At 41.9% G+C, this 16,432-nt stretch overlaps 1 long non-coding RNA gene across 2 annotated transcripts in view; it reads left to right on the top strand.

Annotated features, from left to right (window-relative positions):
• Window positions 1-16,432, top strand: part of LOC148142154 (uncharacterized) — a 76,796-nt gene that overhangs the window by 32,560 nt on the left and 27,804 nt on the right. For both annotated transcript variants that reach the window (XR_015752205.1, XR_015752204.1), the window contains exon 2: window positions 10,337-10,507. This is a non-coding gene — a long non-coding RNA (uncharacterized LOC148142154). The remainder of the gene's footprint in view (window positions 1-10,336; window positions 10,508-16,432) is intronic.

The raw sequence follows: 16,432 nt of genomic DNA, 5'->3' as shown, positions 1-16,432 counted from the left end.
TTTGGCCTGGATGATGTCAAGCTTCTTGAGTGCTGTTGAAGCTACACTTAACAAGGCAAGTGGGGAATATTCCATCACACTCTTGATGGGCAGGTTTTGGGAAGTCAGGAGGTGAGTTACTTGTCTCAGTATTTCTAGCCGCTGAATTTCTCTTGCGTTTATGTGGCATGTCCAGTTAAGTTTCTGGTTGATGGTAAACTCAAGGGTGTTAATGATGGGAGATTCAGTGATGGTAACACCATTAAATGTCTCTCTAACTGGAGATGACCATTGCCTGGCATTTGTGTGGCATGAAAGTTATTTGCCACTTGTCAACCAAAGCCTGGATATTGTCCAGATCTTGTTGCGTTTAAACATGGACTAGTTCAGTATCTGAGTAGTTGCAAAGGATGCTGAACATTATGTAATCATTGGCAAACATTCCCACTTCTGACCTTATGAAGGAGTGAAGATCATTGATGAAGCAGCTGAGCAGGTTATTGCTGAGCAGGTATTGCTTGATAGCACTGTTGATGACACCTTCCATCACTTTACTGATGATCAAGAGTAGACCGATAGGGTGGTAATTGGCCAGGTTCTGCTTTATGTGCAGAGGACACACCTGGGCAATTTTCTATGTCATCAGGTAGATTCCAGTGTTGTGATTGTACTGGAAGAGCTTGGCGAGGGGAATAGAAAGTTGTCGAACACAAGTCTTCAGTACTATTGCCAGAATGTTGTCAGAACCCGTGTCTTTTGTGGTATCTGATACCTGCAACCCTTTCTTGTGGAGTAAATCGAATTGGCTGAAGACTGGCACCTGCAATGCTGGGGACCACTGGAGGAGGCCAAGGTGGATCATCCATTCGACACTTCTGGCTGAAGATTTCTGTGAAAGCTTCAGCCTTGTCCTTTGCACTGATGTGCTGGGCTCTTCCATCATTGAGGATAAGGATATTTGTGCAGCCTGTTCCTCCAGCGAGTTTTTAATTGTCCATCACCATTCAAGGCTGGATGTGGTAGGACTGTAGAGCTTAGAGCTCAGCTCTGTCTACAACTTGCTATGTATGCTGTTTGTAGCTTGACGACATTCAACCAGGGTTGATTCCCTGGCTTGATGGTAATGGTTGAGTGGGGGATATGCCAGGCCATGAGGTTGCTGATTGTACTAGAGTACAATTCTCCTGCTGTTAATGGCCCACAATACCTCATGGATGCCCAAACTTCAGTTGCTGGATCTTTATTTTTCATTAGAATCCCTACAGTGTGGAAACAGGCCATCCAGACCATGGGGTCCACACCGACCCTGCAAACAGCACATGCAGACCCATCCCCTACCCTACCCCTGTAATGCTGCATTTCGCATGGCTAATCCACTTAGCTTACATATCCCTGGAAACCAGGGGGGGAATTTTGCACGGCCAATCACTTAACTAGCACATCTTTGGACTGTGGAAGGAAACTGGAGCACCAGGAGGAAACCAGTACGGGGAGAATATGCAAACACCACACAGACCATCACCTGAGGCTGGAAGTGAACCCAGGTCCCTGGTGCTGTGAGGGAAAGCACTGAGCCATCGTGCCACCTGTTCAAAGTCTATCTCATTGAGCATGATGATGGTGCCACACAACACGATAGAGGGTATTCTCAATGTGAAGGCGGGACTTCATCTCCACAGGACTATGCGGTGGTCACTCTTACTAATACTGTCATGGACAGATGCATCTGCAGGCAGCAGATTGGTAAGGATGAGGTCAAGTCTGTTTTTCCCTCTTGTTGGTTCACTCTTGTGCAGCAAACCCAGTCGAGCAGCTATGTCCTCTAGGATGTAGTAGCGGAACTGACCTCCTCCCAGAATCTCATCACGAGAACTTTCTAACAAACACCAATGGGTGGTGGTGAGAAGGGCACTACCTGTGAGATCCTTCACTTATGCCCGGTGTGTCTGCACCACCACACACTGCCCCTGAGGTGGCTGCAGGGTTTGAGACTGTCATACATCTCCTGCTGGAATGTACCTTTGCAAAGGAAGGCTGGAGAGAAATGTAGTGGTGTTTTTCGAAGTTTGTCTGGAGCAGCTCGATGAGGCAGAATTCCATGCTCTATGGTCTGTTCTCTGGGACACACACCAAGGCAAACATTGACTGCACCTGGTGGACCATCAGCTTGGTGAGAGACATTGGTCTGCCTGAAACTTGTTAGTCTTCCAGAACAAGGAGTTGACCTCAACTAGACTGGCACATTCCAAGGTCCAGGACTACGTGCTGAGGGATGCACTAAAGCCAAGACACAGTGGGGAAAGACCACTGTCTGAGGTCCTTCTGCCAAAGTTAAGTGGTGGTCATTCAATTATCTGACACTCCCAGTGCCTCAAATGCATATAAATGTAGTCTGGTTCAAGTAAGAGATGCCATTGGTTTGTTTGTTGGATAAAGTCAAACTCCAATGTTTGTTTTTTCCTTGCTGTACAGAACTGAACTGTGTTTGTGACTGTATATGTATCAAAATAGTTTTAATGAATAAAGTGTATTTTGAAATTTTAAAAATCTTCCATGCCCCTACCGAAGGGCACTGAGGGCACCCGAACTGCTCTGGAAGCTTCAGATCAGCACATCACGCCAGAGCCCTGTCTGTTATCCGTGGCTCCATACCAGGCGTGGTGGGGCATTTGTCCACTGAGCTGACTTGACAAACTTTCTGGGAATTTCTTCTTTCCCAATTCTTCTTGTTTACTAGACTGCAGTGCGCCAGCAAGAAAAGTTAATGGCCCACAGCAGGATGCTTTGAAGGTTGACATACTGTAAATAAATCTGCAGTTATCATGTTAGTGTCAGGACTGAAGGGGAAGCAGCTGGTGAGTCTGCTATTGTATGTCACAGCTCCCACACACTATCAACCACTGGAGTAATCTGAAGACTGAGCTATCCCACACTAAATCATATTAAAATTCTTTAAGTGGCAGAGAATGACTCACCATCCATGGGATGACTTAACCCAACACCTATTTTGGGGTAATTCTTATCTCCTTTATCTACATCTCCATTCCTTCTGCTCTTGCGAACAACTTGAGGTTTTCTCTGCAAATTTCATTGTTGTTTGTGTCACAAGTTAGTTGAAAACATAAGTATTTTCTGTAATAGCAAAGAGCTAAACATTTTTCTCTGTGTACATGGCTGATACTCCTTTTATAGAGTCACTACAGTACTGAAAGAGGCCATTCAGTCCACCAAGTTCACACCCACCCTCTGAAGAGCTTACCACTCAGACCCACCCCCACTCCCCCTATCCCTGTAATCCCATGGTTAATCCACCTAACCTGCACAGCTTTGGACTGTGGGAGGAAACTGGAGCACCCAGAGGAAACCCACACAGACGCAGGAGAATGTGCAAACTCCACACAGTCACCCAAAGCTGGAATTGAACCCAGCTCTCTGGCATATTGAGGCAGCAGTACCACCCACTAGCCACTGCATTAGACTTCATTGCATCTTGTTGCTGTTAGAGTTTCTATCAGATTACCCTGTTGTTATTGGTACAATTTGTTCAAAATGGGCCTAACAGGCACAATTAAAAATGAAATTTTAAATACCAGCTATTTGAAAGCACAAGAGAAGGATTTTTATTTGTTTTTGGGATGAGATTCATTGCCCATCTCTGGTTTGGCCTTAAGTGGAGTATTGTGTCCAATTTGGGATATTACATTTTAGGATTGATGTGAAGACTTAAAGTGGGGACAGTAAAGAGCTCTGAGAATGGTTCCAACAATGAGGCTTTCCCAATATATTGATAGGTTGGAGAAGCTGAGGGTGATCTCATTCGACAAGAGAAGGTTAAGAGGAGATTTGATAAGAGGTGTTCAAAATCATAAACTGTCTGGCAGAATAGTTCAGGAGAAGATGTTCCTGTTGGCAGAAGAATTGAAAAGGTGATTGGCAAAAAAGCATCACAAGGTAAAGCTTTTTCACATAGTTCATGGTTAGGATCAGCAATCCAATTGTCTGAGAGCATGATGGACACAGGTACAGCTGCGACTATCAAAACAGAATTGGAGAAATATCTGAAGATAAAGATGTTGCAAAAAGTAGCGTAGAGGGACTAGCTGAGTGGGAACTGGCATGATGTAATCATTTGAATGGCCTCCTTTGGTGCTGTAACCACTCCATGTTTCCGTGAACTTATGTGTGGTACAAATAGAGTCCTCACAATCTTTTATGTTAGATTAAAAATCAATACATCACTTGCCAAACTCACACACAAGATGGGCCATGGACTTCGGGTGAATTCATCATCTTGTCAGGTTTCTGCTAATTAGGCGTCCTGGATTTAAAATTAAATCAGGTCTTCTGGTTAAATAAACAGGCACATTTAAGAGATTTTAAATAGAATCTATATGGTATATCGAATATAAGCTGACTACAGTGCTCCAATATAACTGGCTAGAAGCTAATAGCTTTTTAAAAACATTTTCAGTATTTTAAAATTAGGTTACTCACAGATGGTGAATTGGAATGTTTTTTTGAGAGAGAAACCATTTCCAGCTGTAATAAACAAACTGCATTATGCTAGGTCTCTTAAAATATATCAAGGAATCATTTATAAAACATTTTTTTTTAAAGAAAAGTGTTGCTCGATTGCCCTGGCTCGTGCCAAATGTTATATTCGATTATGCTGAAATGGAAACTTGGGGAAAAACCAACATTTCTCAGAACTTGTAAAGTTAGGGGCACAACTTGTCCTGAGATTGCTGATGTTGGCCAAATCGAAAATTTTACCACAGTATCTCACTCTCAAACAAATGTGTTTAATGAAAAAAAACAGGTTATATATCATGTTCTCTTCTTATAGCCTTGCCACACCACCATTTTTGGGAATCTTCAGACAAAATGAAGCTATCCCATCATGCACTGGTAGAACCATCATGTGGGCAAACAGTTTACAGTTGCAAATACTCAAGGATCTTCCTTAAGTCTCCTGGAATTCAAGACTTATCTTTGGCTGGAAGACAACATAAGAGGGAAAATAATCATAGAGGCACTCAAAAAAATGTGATTTAGAAATTTTTTTTGAACAGTTTTGCTGATCAAATGTAAAATGAAGGGAGTGAACATTGTTTGACTAGTCACTTGGAGACTGGAGATGATTAAGACTCCAGAAATATATTCAATCAGAGTTGGCAACTCACCAGTTGGAAGCAGGCTGCTCATGCAGTTTATAGCAGTTAATAGGGACCAGAGTTCAGAAAGCTTTCAACATTTTGTCACTTTCTTTCTTGCTTCTGGTAAATCTTATTCACACAACCTCTATCCCTTACTCTTCATGTGCTTACTCAACTTCCTCTTAAATGTATCCATTTATTCAACTCAACCATTCCCTCCAATGGCAACTTCCACACTTCCCACACTCCAGTGAAATAAATCTCTCCTGACTTCCCTATTGGATTTAGTAGTGACTATCTTAAATTTATGACACTTAATTTTGCATTCCAGAACAAATGTAACAAGCTCTATCTTATGAAACTACTTCATAATGTTAAATACCTATAAAATTGCCCTGAGTCTACTCTCTTCTAAGGGGTTCAATTTTTCCTTAAAGTTCTAAATTTTCAGTTATAATCAGTCAATTCTATACTTTCCCAGTAAAATAATATGCATATAATACATACCACTTGCAGAATGTTAAACACCACCCACCCATATGACAAGAAGACAATGAGATGTAGCAGCAGAAATAGACCATTGACTCTGGTCTGCCATTCAGCGAGATCATGCCTGATCTGATAATCCTCAACTCCATTTTCCTGTCTCCCTATAACTCTTGATTCTGTTACGGGTTAAGTATCTATCTCAGCCTTGAATATACTTAATGATCTAGCGTTGACAGCTCTCTCTGGTGAAGAGTTCCATAGATTCACTACTTTCTTGGAAAAGAAATTCCTCCTCATCTCTGTCTCCTTTCTCTAAGAGTATGCCCTCTGGTCCTAGACTCTCCAGCAAGGGAAAACAACCTTTCCACACCTACCCTGTCAAGTCATCTAAGAATCTTCTATGTTTTAATAAGTTTGTTTCTCATTCCTCTAAACTCCACTGAGCATAAGCCCAACTTACTCAATATTGACTAGTAAGAATATCTGTCCATAACTTCCATACCCAGAATTAACTTGGTGAATCTTCTCTGACTATTTTCACTGCTCTTATATATTTCTTCAGTCAAGGGGACCAAAACCCCAAACCGCTGGCTGGTGGGACTAGATTGAGTTGGGGTATCTGGTCGGCATGGATGGGTTGGACTGAAGGGTCTGTTTCCATGCTGTACATCTCTATGACTATGCCAATGACTATGCCCACTGAATCATTGTGATGATCTTAAAGTACCAGCTTAGTGTGAGTTAAGGATTATTTTATGCCATGCAGAGAGAGGGGATATTAGAGACATGCAGAGCAAACTTATTTCAGAGTGAACTCTAACGAGCTGTGGTCAGCGGTAACATTTCTCCATGGGAACACCACTAAAGTTCCCCTCAAATCCACTCACCATCCTGATTTGGAACTATATTGCTGTTCCTTCATTGTCACTGGGTCAAAATCCTAGAATTTCTTCCCTCATGGCTTAGTGGGTGTACTGACATCAGACGAGAGCAGCAGTTCCAGAAGGCAGCTCATTACCACCTTCTCAATGGCAGCTAGGAACAGACAATACATGCTGGCTGGCCAGCGATACCTGCATCTCAAAGTGAATTTATAAAATTCACCATCCATGTTTTCATCATAGCTATAGGGGGAGGCCATTCAGCTCCTGAAGCCTGTTCTATCATTTAATTAGATTGTGGCTGCTCTTCATCTGAACTCCTAACATTTTGCCTTGGTACCATAATCCTTAATACTCTTGTCTAACAAAGATTTATTAGACTGCAATTTTAAACTTTTCCATCAATGGCTAACCTCAACAGCTTCCTGAAGAAGGGCTTATGCCCGAAACGTCGATTCTCCTGTTCCCTGGATGCTGCCTGACCTGCTGCGCTGTTCCAGCAACACATTTTCAGTTCATATTTTCACTACCATGTTCAATGTTGTGGTTATGTCAGGATATTCTGGTTACAATCCGTTAAAATCAATAATTTATCTGCATCCGCATTATCAACTCTGATAACCATATTTAACACCTCAATTAGATCACCCGTTATTCTCCTAAAATCGAGGAGATACAAGCCCAGTCTATGCAACCTTCCTTTCTAAGTCAAAAGATTTAGCCCTAGTATAGTGTTATCGGATAAGTGATATAAATATCTGCAAAACCCTCAGGAATTTCATTATTGCACATTTCTTTTCACAAGGGAAACACATTATTATGAAGCAGCTGTTTAAACATTCGGGAATGTTCCAGAACAAACACAGTGTGACACTAATCCATTCGATCAAATAAAAATCAAGGAATTCACTTTTTGTAGCCACAGAATTGAGGATTTGCACCCTACCAGTTACTTTTTATTTATCTGACTTTGATCGAAATTTATATTCCGAAGTTCCATCAGAATCCGCTACTTTGTGTCAGGGTGTGTGTGTGCGTGTGTGTGTGTGTGTGTGTGTATCAGTTATGCAAAAAGGAGCAGTGGATTGTTGTCTAAGGCAATTAATAGCTGAAAACGTTAATTGACATTGTGTAATAAGCTCTGTCCTATAGGATACAAAGACCTATTCCTGAGGGGAGCTAACCATTGCATAACCTCTATAAGTCATCACTAGAAAGTCCCAAGATATATTCCTCATTCGAAGTGTCCCCAAAACTGTGGTTGACAGGGTGCTCAGCCGGGTCCAACCCATCACTTGGGCTCTTACCCCCTCTCTTCCCTCCCACAACAGCGATTGGGTCCCCCTTGTCCTCACCGACCATCCCACCTGCATCCACAGCTTGAGGATCATTAGCCATTATTTCCATCAGTTCCAACAGAATGCCACCACCAGACACATATTCCCCCTCCTCCCTTTTCCACTTTCTAAAGGGACCATTCCCTCAGGGACACATTGGCCCACTTTTCCTTCACTACCACCAGCCCCTAGCCACCACTCTCACACCCCAATCCCAACCCCCACAGCCCCACAACACATTCCCCTGCAACCACAGAAGCTGTAATATCTGTTTGTTTACTTCCTCCATCCTCAGTATCCAATGGCCCAAACACACCTTCTATGTGAAGCAGCACTTTACCTGCACTTCTCAAAATCTAATCTACTGCATTCACTGCTCATAATGTGGTCTCCTCTACACTGGGGAAATGAAGAGTAGACCGGGTGACCACTTTGCAAATCACATTCTGTCCGCAAAAATGACCCCGAGCATCCAGTTGCCTGCCACTTCAGCACACCACAATGTTCCCTGGCCAGCACCTCTGTCTCAGGCTTGCTACAATTCTTCATTGATGCTCACTACAAGCTGGAAGAACAGCACTTCAGTTTCTGCTTGGGAACTCCACAGTCTTCTGGGCTCAATATTGAATTCAACAACTTTAGGGCTTGAGCTGTCCCGTATCCTTACCCTTTACCCCAAACACCAAGCCTTTTATCATATGGTCTGCTATTACACACAAACCCATTGTTATGAAGTTGAAGGAGTGTACTGTACCTTTAAGAGAGAGTGAAAGCTGTTTTGCACTGAAAGATTGCAGGCATCTGTCACGTGACTGACTAGCTGTCTCAGAGTGTACTGGAAAATTGAAAATATGTAACTTTTGGCCATGAAACAAATGCCTGAGCTTTGGTTGCTGTTTTGACAACCATTTGAATTGAACAAATCAGTTTAAACTATGCCTTAGGATACTAAAAACCAATTGATTTTGAATTTATTGTTTTGCCAACATTGAATCAATAAGACGATCCAATGCACAGAGTATGAAGACGCAGACATTTTCACAGTTAGAGAGTGAGACCAACTGCCATTGACAGAGTAACTGCCAGCAAAACACTCTCGATCAAAGGTATCTTTTTCATTTGAAACACCTTTGCAGCAAAAGACCAAAGACAACCCAAGAAAATCTTCAATGAGAGGGAGGCAGACACCGATGACAGCCACTGTGTGGTTTTGAAATTAAGTTGATGCAATTTTAATCCTGGTTTTTATTGAAACAGTACATTGTTATAAAGTGTGAGATAGATAACAACATTTAAGAGAAAGAGGCTTCGAGTTGTAAATAGTTGTTGTTTAATGATCACTTTTAGAGTTAAAGAATAAATTGATATATTTTTTCCTTAAATAGTGGAATTTGGATGTTCTCTGTCACTCATGTTTTAACAGATTACAGGCTGAGGTGGGTTTTTCTGGGTGTTTTGTTTAATTAGCAGAAGAGTTCATCGCCGTGTCATAACACATTGTCAGCCACTAACAATCCCCACTAATACCTATTCACCCTCCCAGCCAGACCACTATCCACTCCTTTGTCTGTCCAACTGTTCCACTCTCTCTTTGGGCTCTATCTCCACTTAGCATCTACTCTTTACCCCCTCCCCTCATCCTATGTTCTGCAGTAAAACCAACAATTTCTTAGCTACCATCATAGAGTCATAGAGATGTACAGTATGGAAACAGACCCTTCGGTCCAACCTGTCCATGCCGACCAGCTTTTCCCAATCCAATCTAGTCCCACCTGCCCGCACCTGACCCATATCCCTCCAAACCCTTCCTATTTATATACCAATCCAAATGCCTCTTAAATGTTGCAATTGTACCAGACTCCACCACATTGTCTGGCAGCTCTTTCCATACATGCACCACCCTCTGCGTGAAAAAGTTGCCCCTTAGGTCTCTTTTGTATCTTTTCCCTCTCACCCTAAACCTATGCCCTCTAGTTCTGGACTCCCTGACCCCAGGCAAAAGACTTTGCCTATTTATCCTATCCATGCCCCTCATAATTTTGGAAATCTCTATAAGGTCACCCCTCAGCCTCTGACGCTCCAGGGAAAACAGTCCCAGCCTGTTCAGCCTCTCCCTGTAGCTCAGATCCTCCAAACCTCGCAACATCCTTGTAAAACTTTTCTGAACCCTTTCAAGTTTCACAACATCTTTCCGATAGGAAGACCAGAATTGCACGCAATATTCCAACAGTGGCCTAACCAATGTCCTGTACAGCCACAACATGACCTCCCAACTCCTATACTCAATACTCTGACCAATAAAGGAAAGTATACCAAACGCCTTCTTCACTATCCTATCGACCTGCGACTCCACTTTCAAGGAGCTTTAAATCTGCGCTCCAAGGTCTCAGATCTAAGGAAGGATCATTAGACCTGAAATGTTAACTCTGAACTCTCGCCACAGATGCTGTCAGACCCAATGAACCTTTCCAGCAATTTCTGTGTTTGCACTCAGGACTAAATGCTGGTAGAGGAGATGTCTAAATGCTGGTAGAGGAGATGTCTACTACCACAAGATGGCAGCAGTCATCATCTGGGAAAATGCCACATTAATGCAGTGTGGATGTTTGAACTTCACCTTGAGGAGAAGAAATCCAGGAGACCCAAAAGAAAAGAGAAAAGAATGGTAAGTGAATTTCCCACTTTAAAAGAATTACCACTTTAGGAATGCATAGAGTTAGGAAAAAAAAGAAAAGGCAGCCACACTTAGAAATAGAAAGACCTTAGCAAAGGTGGTTCTAAGGAGACATCGAAAGGAGGTAAAGTTAAAGTTATCTCCAGGAGGTGAAGCTAGAGACCCTAGAAGCAGAAGGGAATAACTTTATGAAAAATATCACAAAGATCAGATAGGGAAGGTAAGGGAGTCTCAAAGAGACTAACAATAATGTTATGACACTGCGATGAACTCTTCTGTTAATTAAACCAAACACCCAGAAAAACTCTTCTCACCTCATAACCCGTTAAAGTATTAGTGACAGAGAGCATCCAAGTTCCTACCATCAACATTAAGCTCCTGTTGAGTAAGGGCTTCAGGAACCTGGAGCAACCTTGTGAAAAGACCATATGACCATAAGACATTGGAGCAGAAATTAGGCTATTCAGCCAATCGAGTCTGCTCCGCCATTCAATCATGGCTGATAAATTTCTCAACCCCATTCTCTAGCTCTCTCCCCATAACCCTTGATTCTCTTGACAATCAAGAACCTATCTATCTCTATCTTAAATATACTCAATGACCTGGATCCACAGCCTTCTGTGGCAGAGAATTCCATAGATTCACCTCTCTGTGGCTGAAAAAGCTTCCCCTCATCTCCCTTGCAAAAGGTTTTCCCATTACTCTAAGGCTGTGCTTTCGAGTCTTAGTCTCTCCTACCAATGGAAATATCTTCCCAACATCCACGCTGTCCAGGACATTCAGTCTTCTATAAGTTTCAATTAGATCCCCCCTCATCCTTCTAAATTGAGTATAGACCAAGAGTCCTCAAATGTTCCTCATATGTTAAGCTTTTCATCCCTGGACATTCTTGTGAATGTCCTCTGAACATGCTCCAGGGCCAGTACATCGTTCCTGAGATATGGAGTCCAAAACTGTGCACAATACTCTAAATGTGGTCTGACCAGAGCCTTATAGAGCCTCAGAAGTACATCCCTGATTTTATATTCAAGTCCTCTCAAAATAAATGCCAACATTGCATTGCCTTCCTAACTACTGACTCAACCTGCAAGTTTACCTTGAAAGAATCCTGGACTTGAACTCCCAAGTCTCTTTGCAATTCAGACTTCTGAATTTTCTTCCCATTTCCAAAATGAGATAGAGCTAAAAATAAATTGCACAGAGCAAGCAGAGTTAGCTGTCTGTCTGGAAGGACACCATTAGACCACAAAAATCTTCACTGGAAGACGAACATGAACACAGAGACATGAACACACAAAGATAGATTAGTCCCTAACTAACATTACTATAAATCAGAAACTGATATATCTATGATTGGTCATGTAGTACTATACTAATACATTTAATACTAGTATATAGGAAATAGTTACTTAGATTTATCAGCATGAAGATATTTCTTGTCTTTGTCTTCTCCTTGACCAGTCTGTCATGAAACTAAACCCATAATGTAGCATCAAACCCAATAACAAGAGAGTTCCATGAGGCACAGCAGCAAGGAAAAGTGAAAGGACCAGAAAATAAATTTAGACCAGGGCTACAGGTTTGGAAAGAATTTGTCTAATCTCAAAATGAACAAATTTAAAGAAGTCGAGCGAATGAGTAGCAGAAGAATAAATATCAGGAAAAGTTAAAGGTTCAAAAGGATTGGGACTCAATAATTAAACAGTGACTTCAGTGGGAAGATCTATTCTGGCTGAAAACCAACAGTTCACATTGAAAAGTTGGGTAGAACAAAATGCTTGTGCATCTGACTGTGAAAACCCAGTAAGCAGCACAGAGATGCAGTATTGAGAGTGTGATGTTGGAAAAGCACAGTAGGCCAGGCAGCATCTAAGGAGCAGGAGAGTTGACAATTCAGGCATAAGCCTTTCATCAGGGCTTCTCCTGCTCCTTGGATGATGCCTGATGTGCTGTGTTTTTCCAGCAACACACTCTTGACTCTGATCTCCAGCATCTGCAGTCCTCACTTTCTCCTAAAGATACAGTATTACCAAGAAACAGATTTAGAAGAAGCTTAAAAGTAGTAAATCATGTCAGAATGGCTGTACAATAATTTAAAGCTTTAATGAAGAACTTAATGCAGTCATATGGTAAAAAGGTTGGAACAGAAAGACCAATAAAGGACATGCTGCATAGTGTAGCAAGCTCTACAGCAATTCTTGTAGCCAATTCTACAAGCAGTTTTAGCCATTGTATTTATATGGCTAGCCCAGATCATGTTCTAGTCTATAGTGATCCCCAGGATATTAATCATGGGCAATTCAGTGATGGCAATGTTATTAGAGGTCAAGGATTAGATTCTGTCTTGTTGGATACGGTCATTGCCTGGAACTTGTGTGGCATTAATATTAAATGCCATTTGTCAGCTCAAACCTAGATATTGTTGAGGTATTGCTACATTTGGACAGGGACAGCTTCCATATCTGAGGAGTTGCGATTGATGCTGAGCATAGTGCAATCATTCGTGAACATTCCCAATTCTGACCTTATGGGAGGGAAGGTCATGGATGAAAAAGCTGAAGATGTTTGGGTCTAGGACAGTATTCTGAGGAACTCCTGCAAAGATGTCTTGGAGGTTTCAACAACAACAGCTTTCCTTTATGCTGGGTATGACTCCAACCGGTGGCGGGCTTTCCCCCCAATTCCCTTTGACCCAGTTTTGTTGGCGATCCTTAAACCACACAAGGTCAATTGCAGCCTTGATTTCAAGGGCAGTCACTCTCACTCTCACCTCATCTCTGGAATTAAGCTCCTTTGTTCATGTTTAAACCAAGGCTCCAGTGCAGTTGTTTGAGAGATAACAGTTCACCCAGGACACCAAGTAGGACTCACCAGTTATTCTTTGAATATTGCTGAGGGTCCTTTTCTGTCTACTTTAGGTGGCATTGGTTTAAAGTTTCTATGAAAGGATGTTGCCTCCAACAGAATAGCACTCTCCTGTGATTCTTGAATACAACTCTCTGGGTTTGAAACTTTCTAACTTTCAGAGCCAGAGTAGGGTTTACGCTGAGTCGAACCTTTCACATTGAGTTTGTTTCCCTGTGATCACATCAGTGGAATTTATCCTTCTCTCCATGTACTGCAGACATACTCTACATGAATTTTGAGTTAAAAAAACAAGTGTTAGAAAACCTTTTAATTTCAGGCAACAAATGTTTTCAGGGAAGATACAGCATATGATAAACACTGAGTAATCTCCCTCTGGAATACCATTAAACATTCTCAGGACAAATACAGTGTTAGGTACAGAGTAATGCTCCCTCTACACTGTCCCATCAAATAACTCTGATTTACCACAGGTTAAATGCAGAGTAAGGTTTTCTCTACTCTGTTCAACTGCACTATTTCGGGGAAAATAGAGGAAAACTTTTCAAGAATATCCCATCAAAAACACTCCAAGGGCAGTGCACAAGCTAGATACAGAGCAGCACTCCTCCATTTCCCCATCAGTATACGTCTGCTGCAACATCAGAACAGCAGTGTTCCATTTTCCTTTCCCTAAACCAGGGCCCATCGAGCTGAAAATAATACCTTAATACCAATTACTGGGCTTCGAGCATGAGTCATTTGTGCCATGCAAAAGTCATGAGCTGGTGATATTGTAGCAATATTTGTTTGCCAAATCCTTTCTGTGAAGACTGTGACCACCCACACCCCCCACCTCACACCCATTTATGCCCATCACCCTTGTCATGGGGCAAAATAAGATCAGCAACTGTGCTTTTATGCAGAAAATGTGCTGTACAAATGCTGCACTACTGGCAGAAATCTTGGAATCCCATAAGATATAAATGGAATCTGACCAGAAATGATACATTTATTTTAACTAGTATAAAAATAGAGCCGGTTTCAACATATGCTCTCAGCAGTTCCAGTTTTAAGAATTACCCTGATATTAACCCAATGATAATATATCAAGTACTTGTGGGGACAGGCCTGCAGGCTGCAGTAACATTCATTTCAAAAACTATCTTGATACTAAATATGGGAACAAACCATTTCCCTCACAATTTTATAAGCATTCCTGGCCCAGGCTGTTCCTCGAAAGAACAGTGCAATTCAATGGGAAGAGAAAAGAAGTACTTTGGGTGTAATGTCAGAATGGGATTTCACTGCACTTTGGTAATTTATTTTATTTCTGTCCTGCCTCTGATGAGACTCTAGTGCCTAATCCCATGTGTCACAGGCTGCAATTAAAAAAAAACGAATGTTATTAAATCTGGTTCTATTTCACATTCGCGGCCCTCAGCTGACAGCTGCACTCTGTGCTTGCATGCTCTCTCCACACACTCTGCTCGATGTAGGCTTGCCCAGAGACAATGAAGCAGGTCATTAAGTTATTCTGCCCAGGAGAGAGAATGAAAGAGAGAGAGGTCATTTGCAGACCAGCTGCACTGCTTGCTTTGTCACCCTTGGCGGGCATTACCAGCAGGGCCAAGAGGGATGGGGGAAGGGACATTGGGCATGGTGAATCCAGAATAAGGTGAGGTACTAAAGTTTGTGCAGACACTAGAGTGTGTTTGAAGGTTAAGGGCATCCCAGCCCATTGATTTACTGACAGTCAATTAGTTGTGAACCATTAGTGTCAATATGATCCAATTAGTCGCCTATTTTATACACTGATGGTAACACACTTTTAAACTGCCTGATTCCGAACTTCTTCAGTGCAGTGAGAAAGTAAGCAGAAAATATGTAGCTGGCATCTGAATGAGGGAGTTGCTTAACTCTATACATGCAGATCCAAATGTCCTAGCTGCCTCACAACGAAAGTAGTTAGCAGACTTGAAATCAGTATCTTACAGTACAGACGGAGGCCATTCCTCTCTTCATGTTGGCTGCTTGAAACAGCTGTGCAATTAGCTCCACTCTGCGTTTTCCCCACAATGTCTTTACTTTCCATGAACAATTCAGTTTGTTTTTACTTAGTCTGCTTCAACCTCAAGAGAACCCATTATCTCCCCCTTGTTACTTTCCACTGCACTGCACTGAAATGGCAGGCCACATCTACTCCCTGGGGTCAATTGTTGATCATTGATTATATCAGCCTTGCTCAAGTGCTATAACAATTAAACTCTACCTTGTACATGGTGGTTGAAATGTTGAGTGATTGGTGCAAGTGCAAGGAAACATGTTTTAAAATATAAATCTGCCTATTCACAAAGTGCAATAGGAAAGGTGTGCATTTACTTAGGTCCCTGCAAAACTTCAAGATGTAACAAAATGTTCTACAGCCAATAAAAAATGGTTCTGAAGTGTGGCCATGTTTGTAAAGTAGGGAACACAGCAGCCAATTTGCATGCAGCAAGCTTCCAGAAACAGCAATGTGATAGTAACCAGATTATCTGTTTTTAGTAGTACCGGTTGATTGAGAAATATTGGCAGCACACCTGAGGGAAACACCTCTGTTCTTCGAATAGCGATGCGGTGAATCCTTGCACAGTCCTTGCTGTGCCTTGCTAGTGAAAGGAATGTGTGTCAGATTCAAAGTTCTTTGCATTGAAAACTTACCCATAGAAGACAAACAGTTAATAGCATAGTTGCATGGATTCATGCAGCTTGACCCTTTTAGAATATTTATGACCATCTGCTATGAAGCCATAACCTTAATATCAATAATCAGCAAAATACACAACAGAGATAGGGCAGATTTCAACTTTGCAAGGACAAAAAGGATATCACCCAGGGGAGGGGTACACCAGTGGGGACTACAAAGCCCAATTTAACCCTTGCCAATCAAACTTTAATAATAAGCTTTTGGTAGGAATGATGTAGCTTATGAAAGGGCAATTAAGCAGCAGACTATCATCCCTCATTCACACCTTTGTAAAGAGCAGTGAGCTAAATATCCAAATGAGTTAGTGAAACAGTTTATTATGT

The sequence above is a fragment of the Chiloscyllium plagiosum genome, unplaced genomic scaffold, assembly GCF_037043375.1.
Source record: "Chiloscyllium plagiosum isolate Xiang-an unplaced genomic scaffold, Cpla_swu_hap1 HiC_scaffold_30, whole genome shotgun sequence".
In the NCBI taxonomy this organism is placed as follows: domain Eukaryota; kingdom Metazoa; phylum Chordata; class Chondrichthyes; order Orectolobiformes; family Hemiscylliidae; genus Chiloscyllium; species Chiloscyllium plagiosum.
Note: the sequence above shows the minus strand (reverse complement) of the source record. Positions and strands in the feature narration are given on the sequence as shown.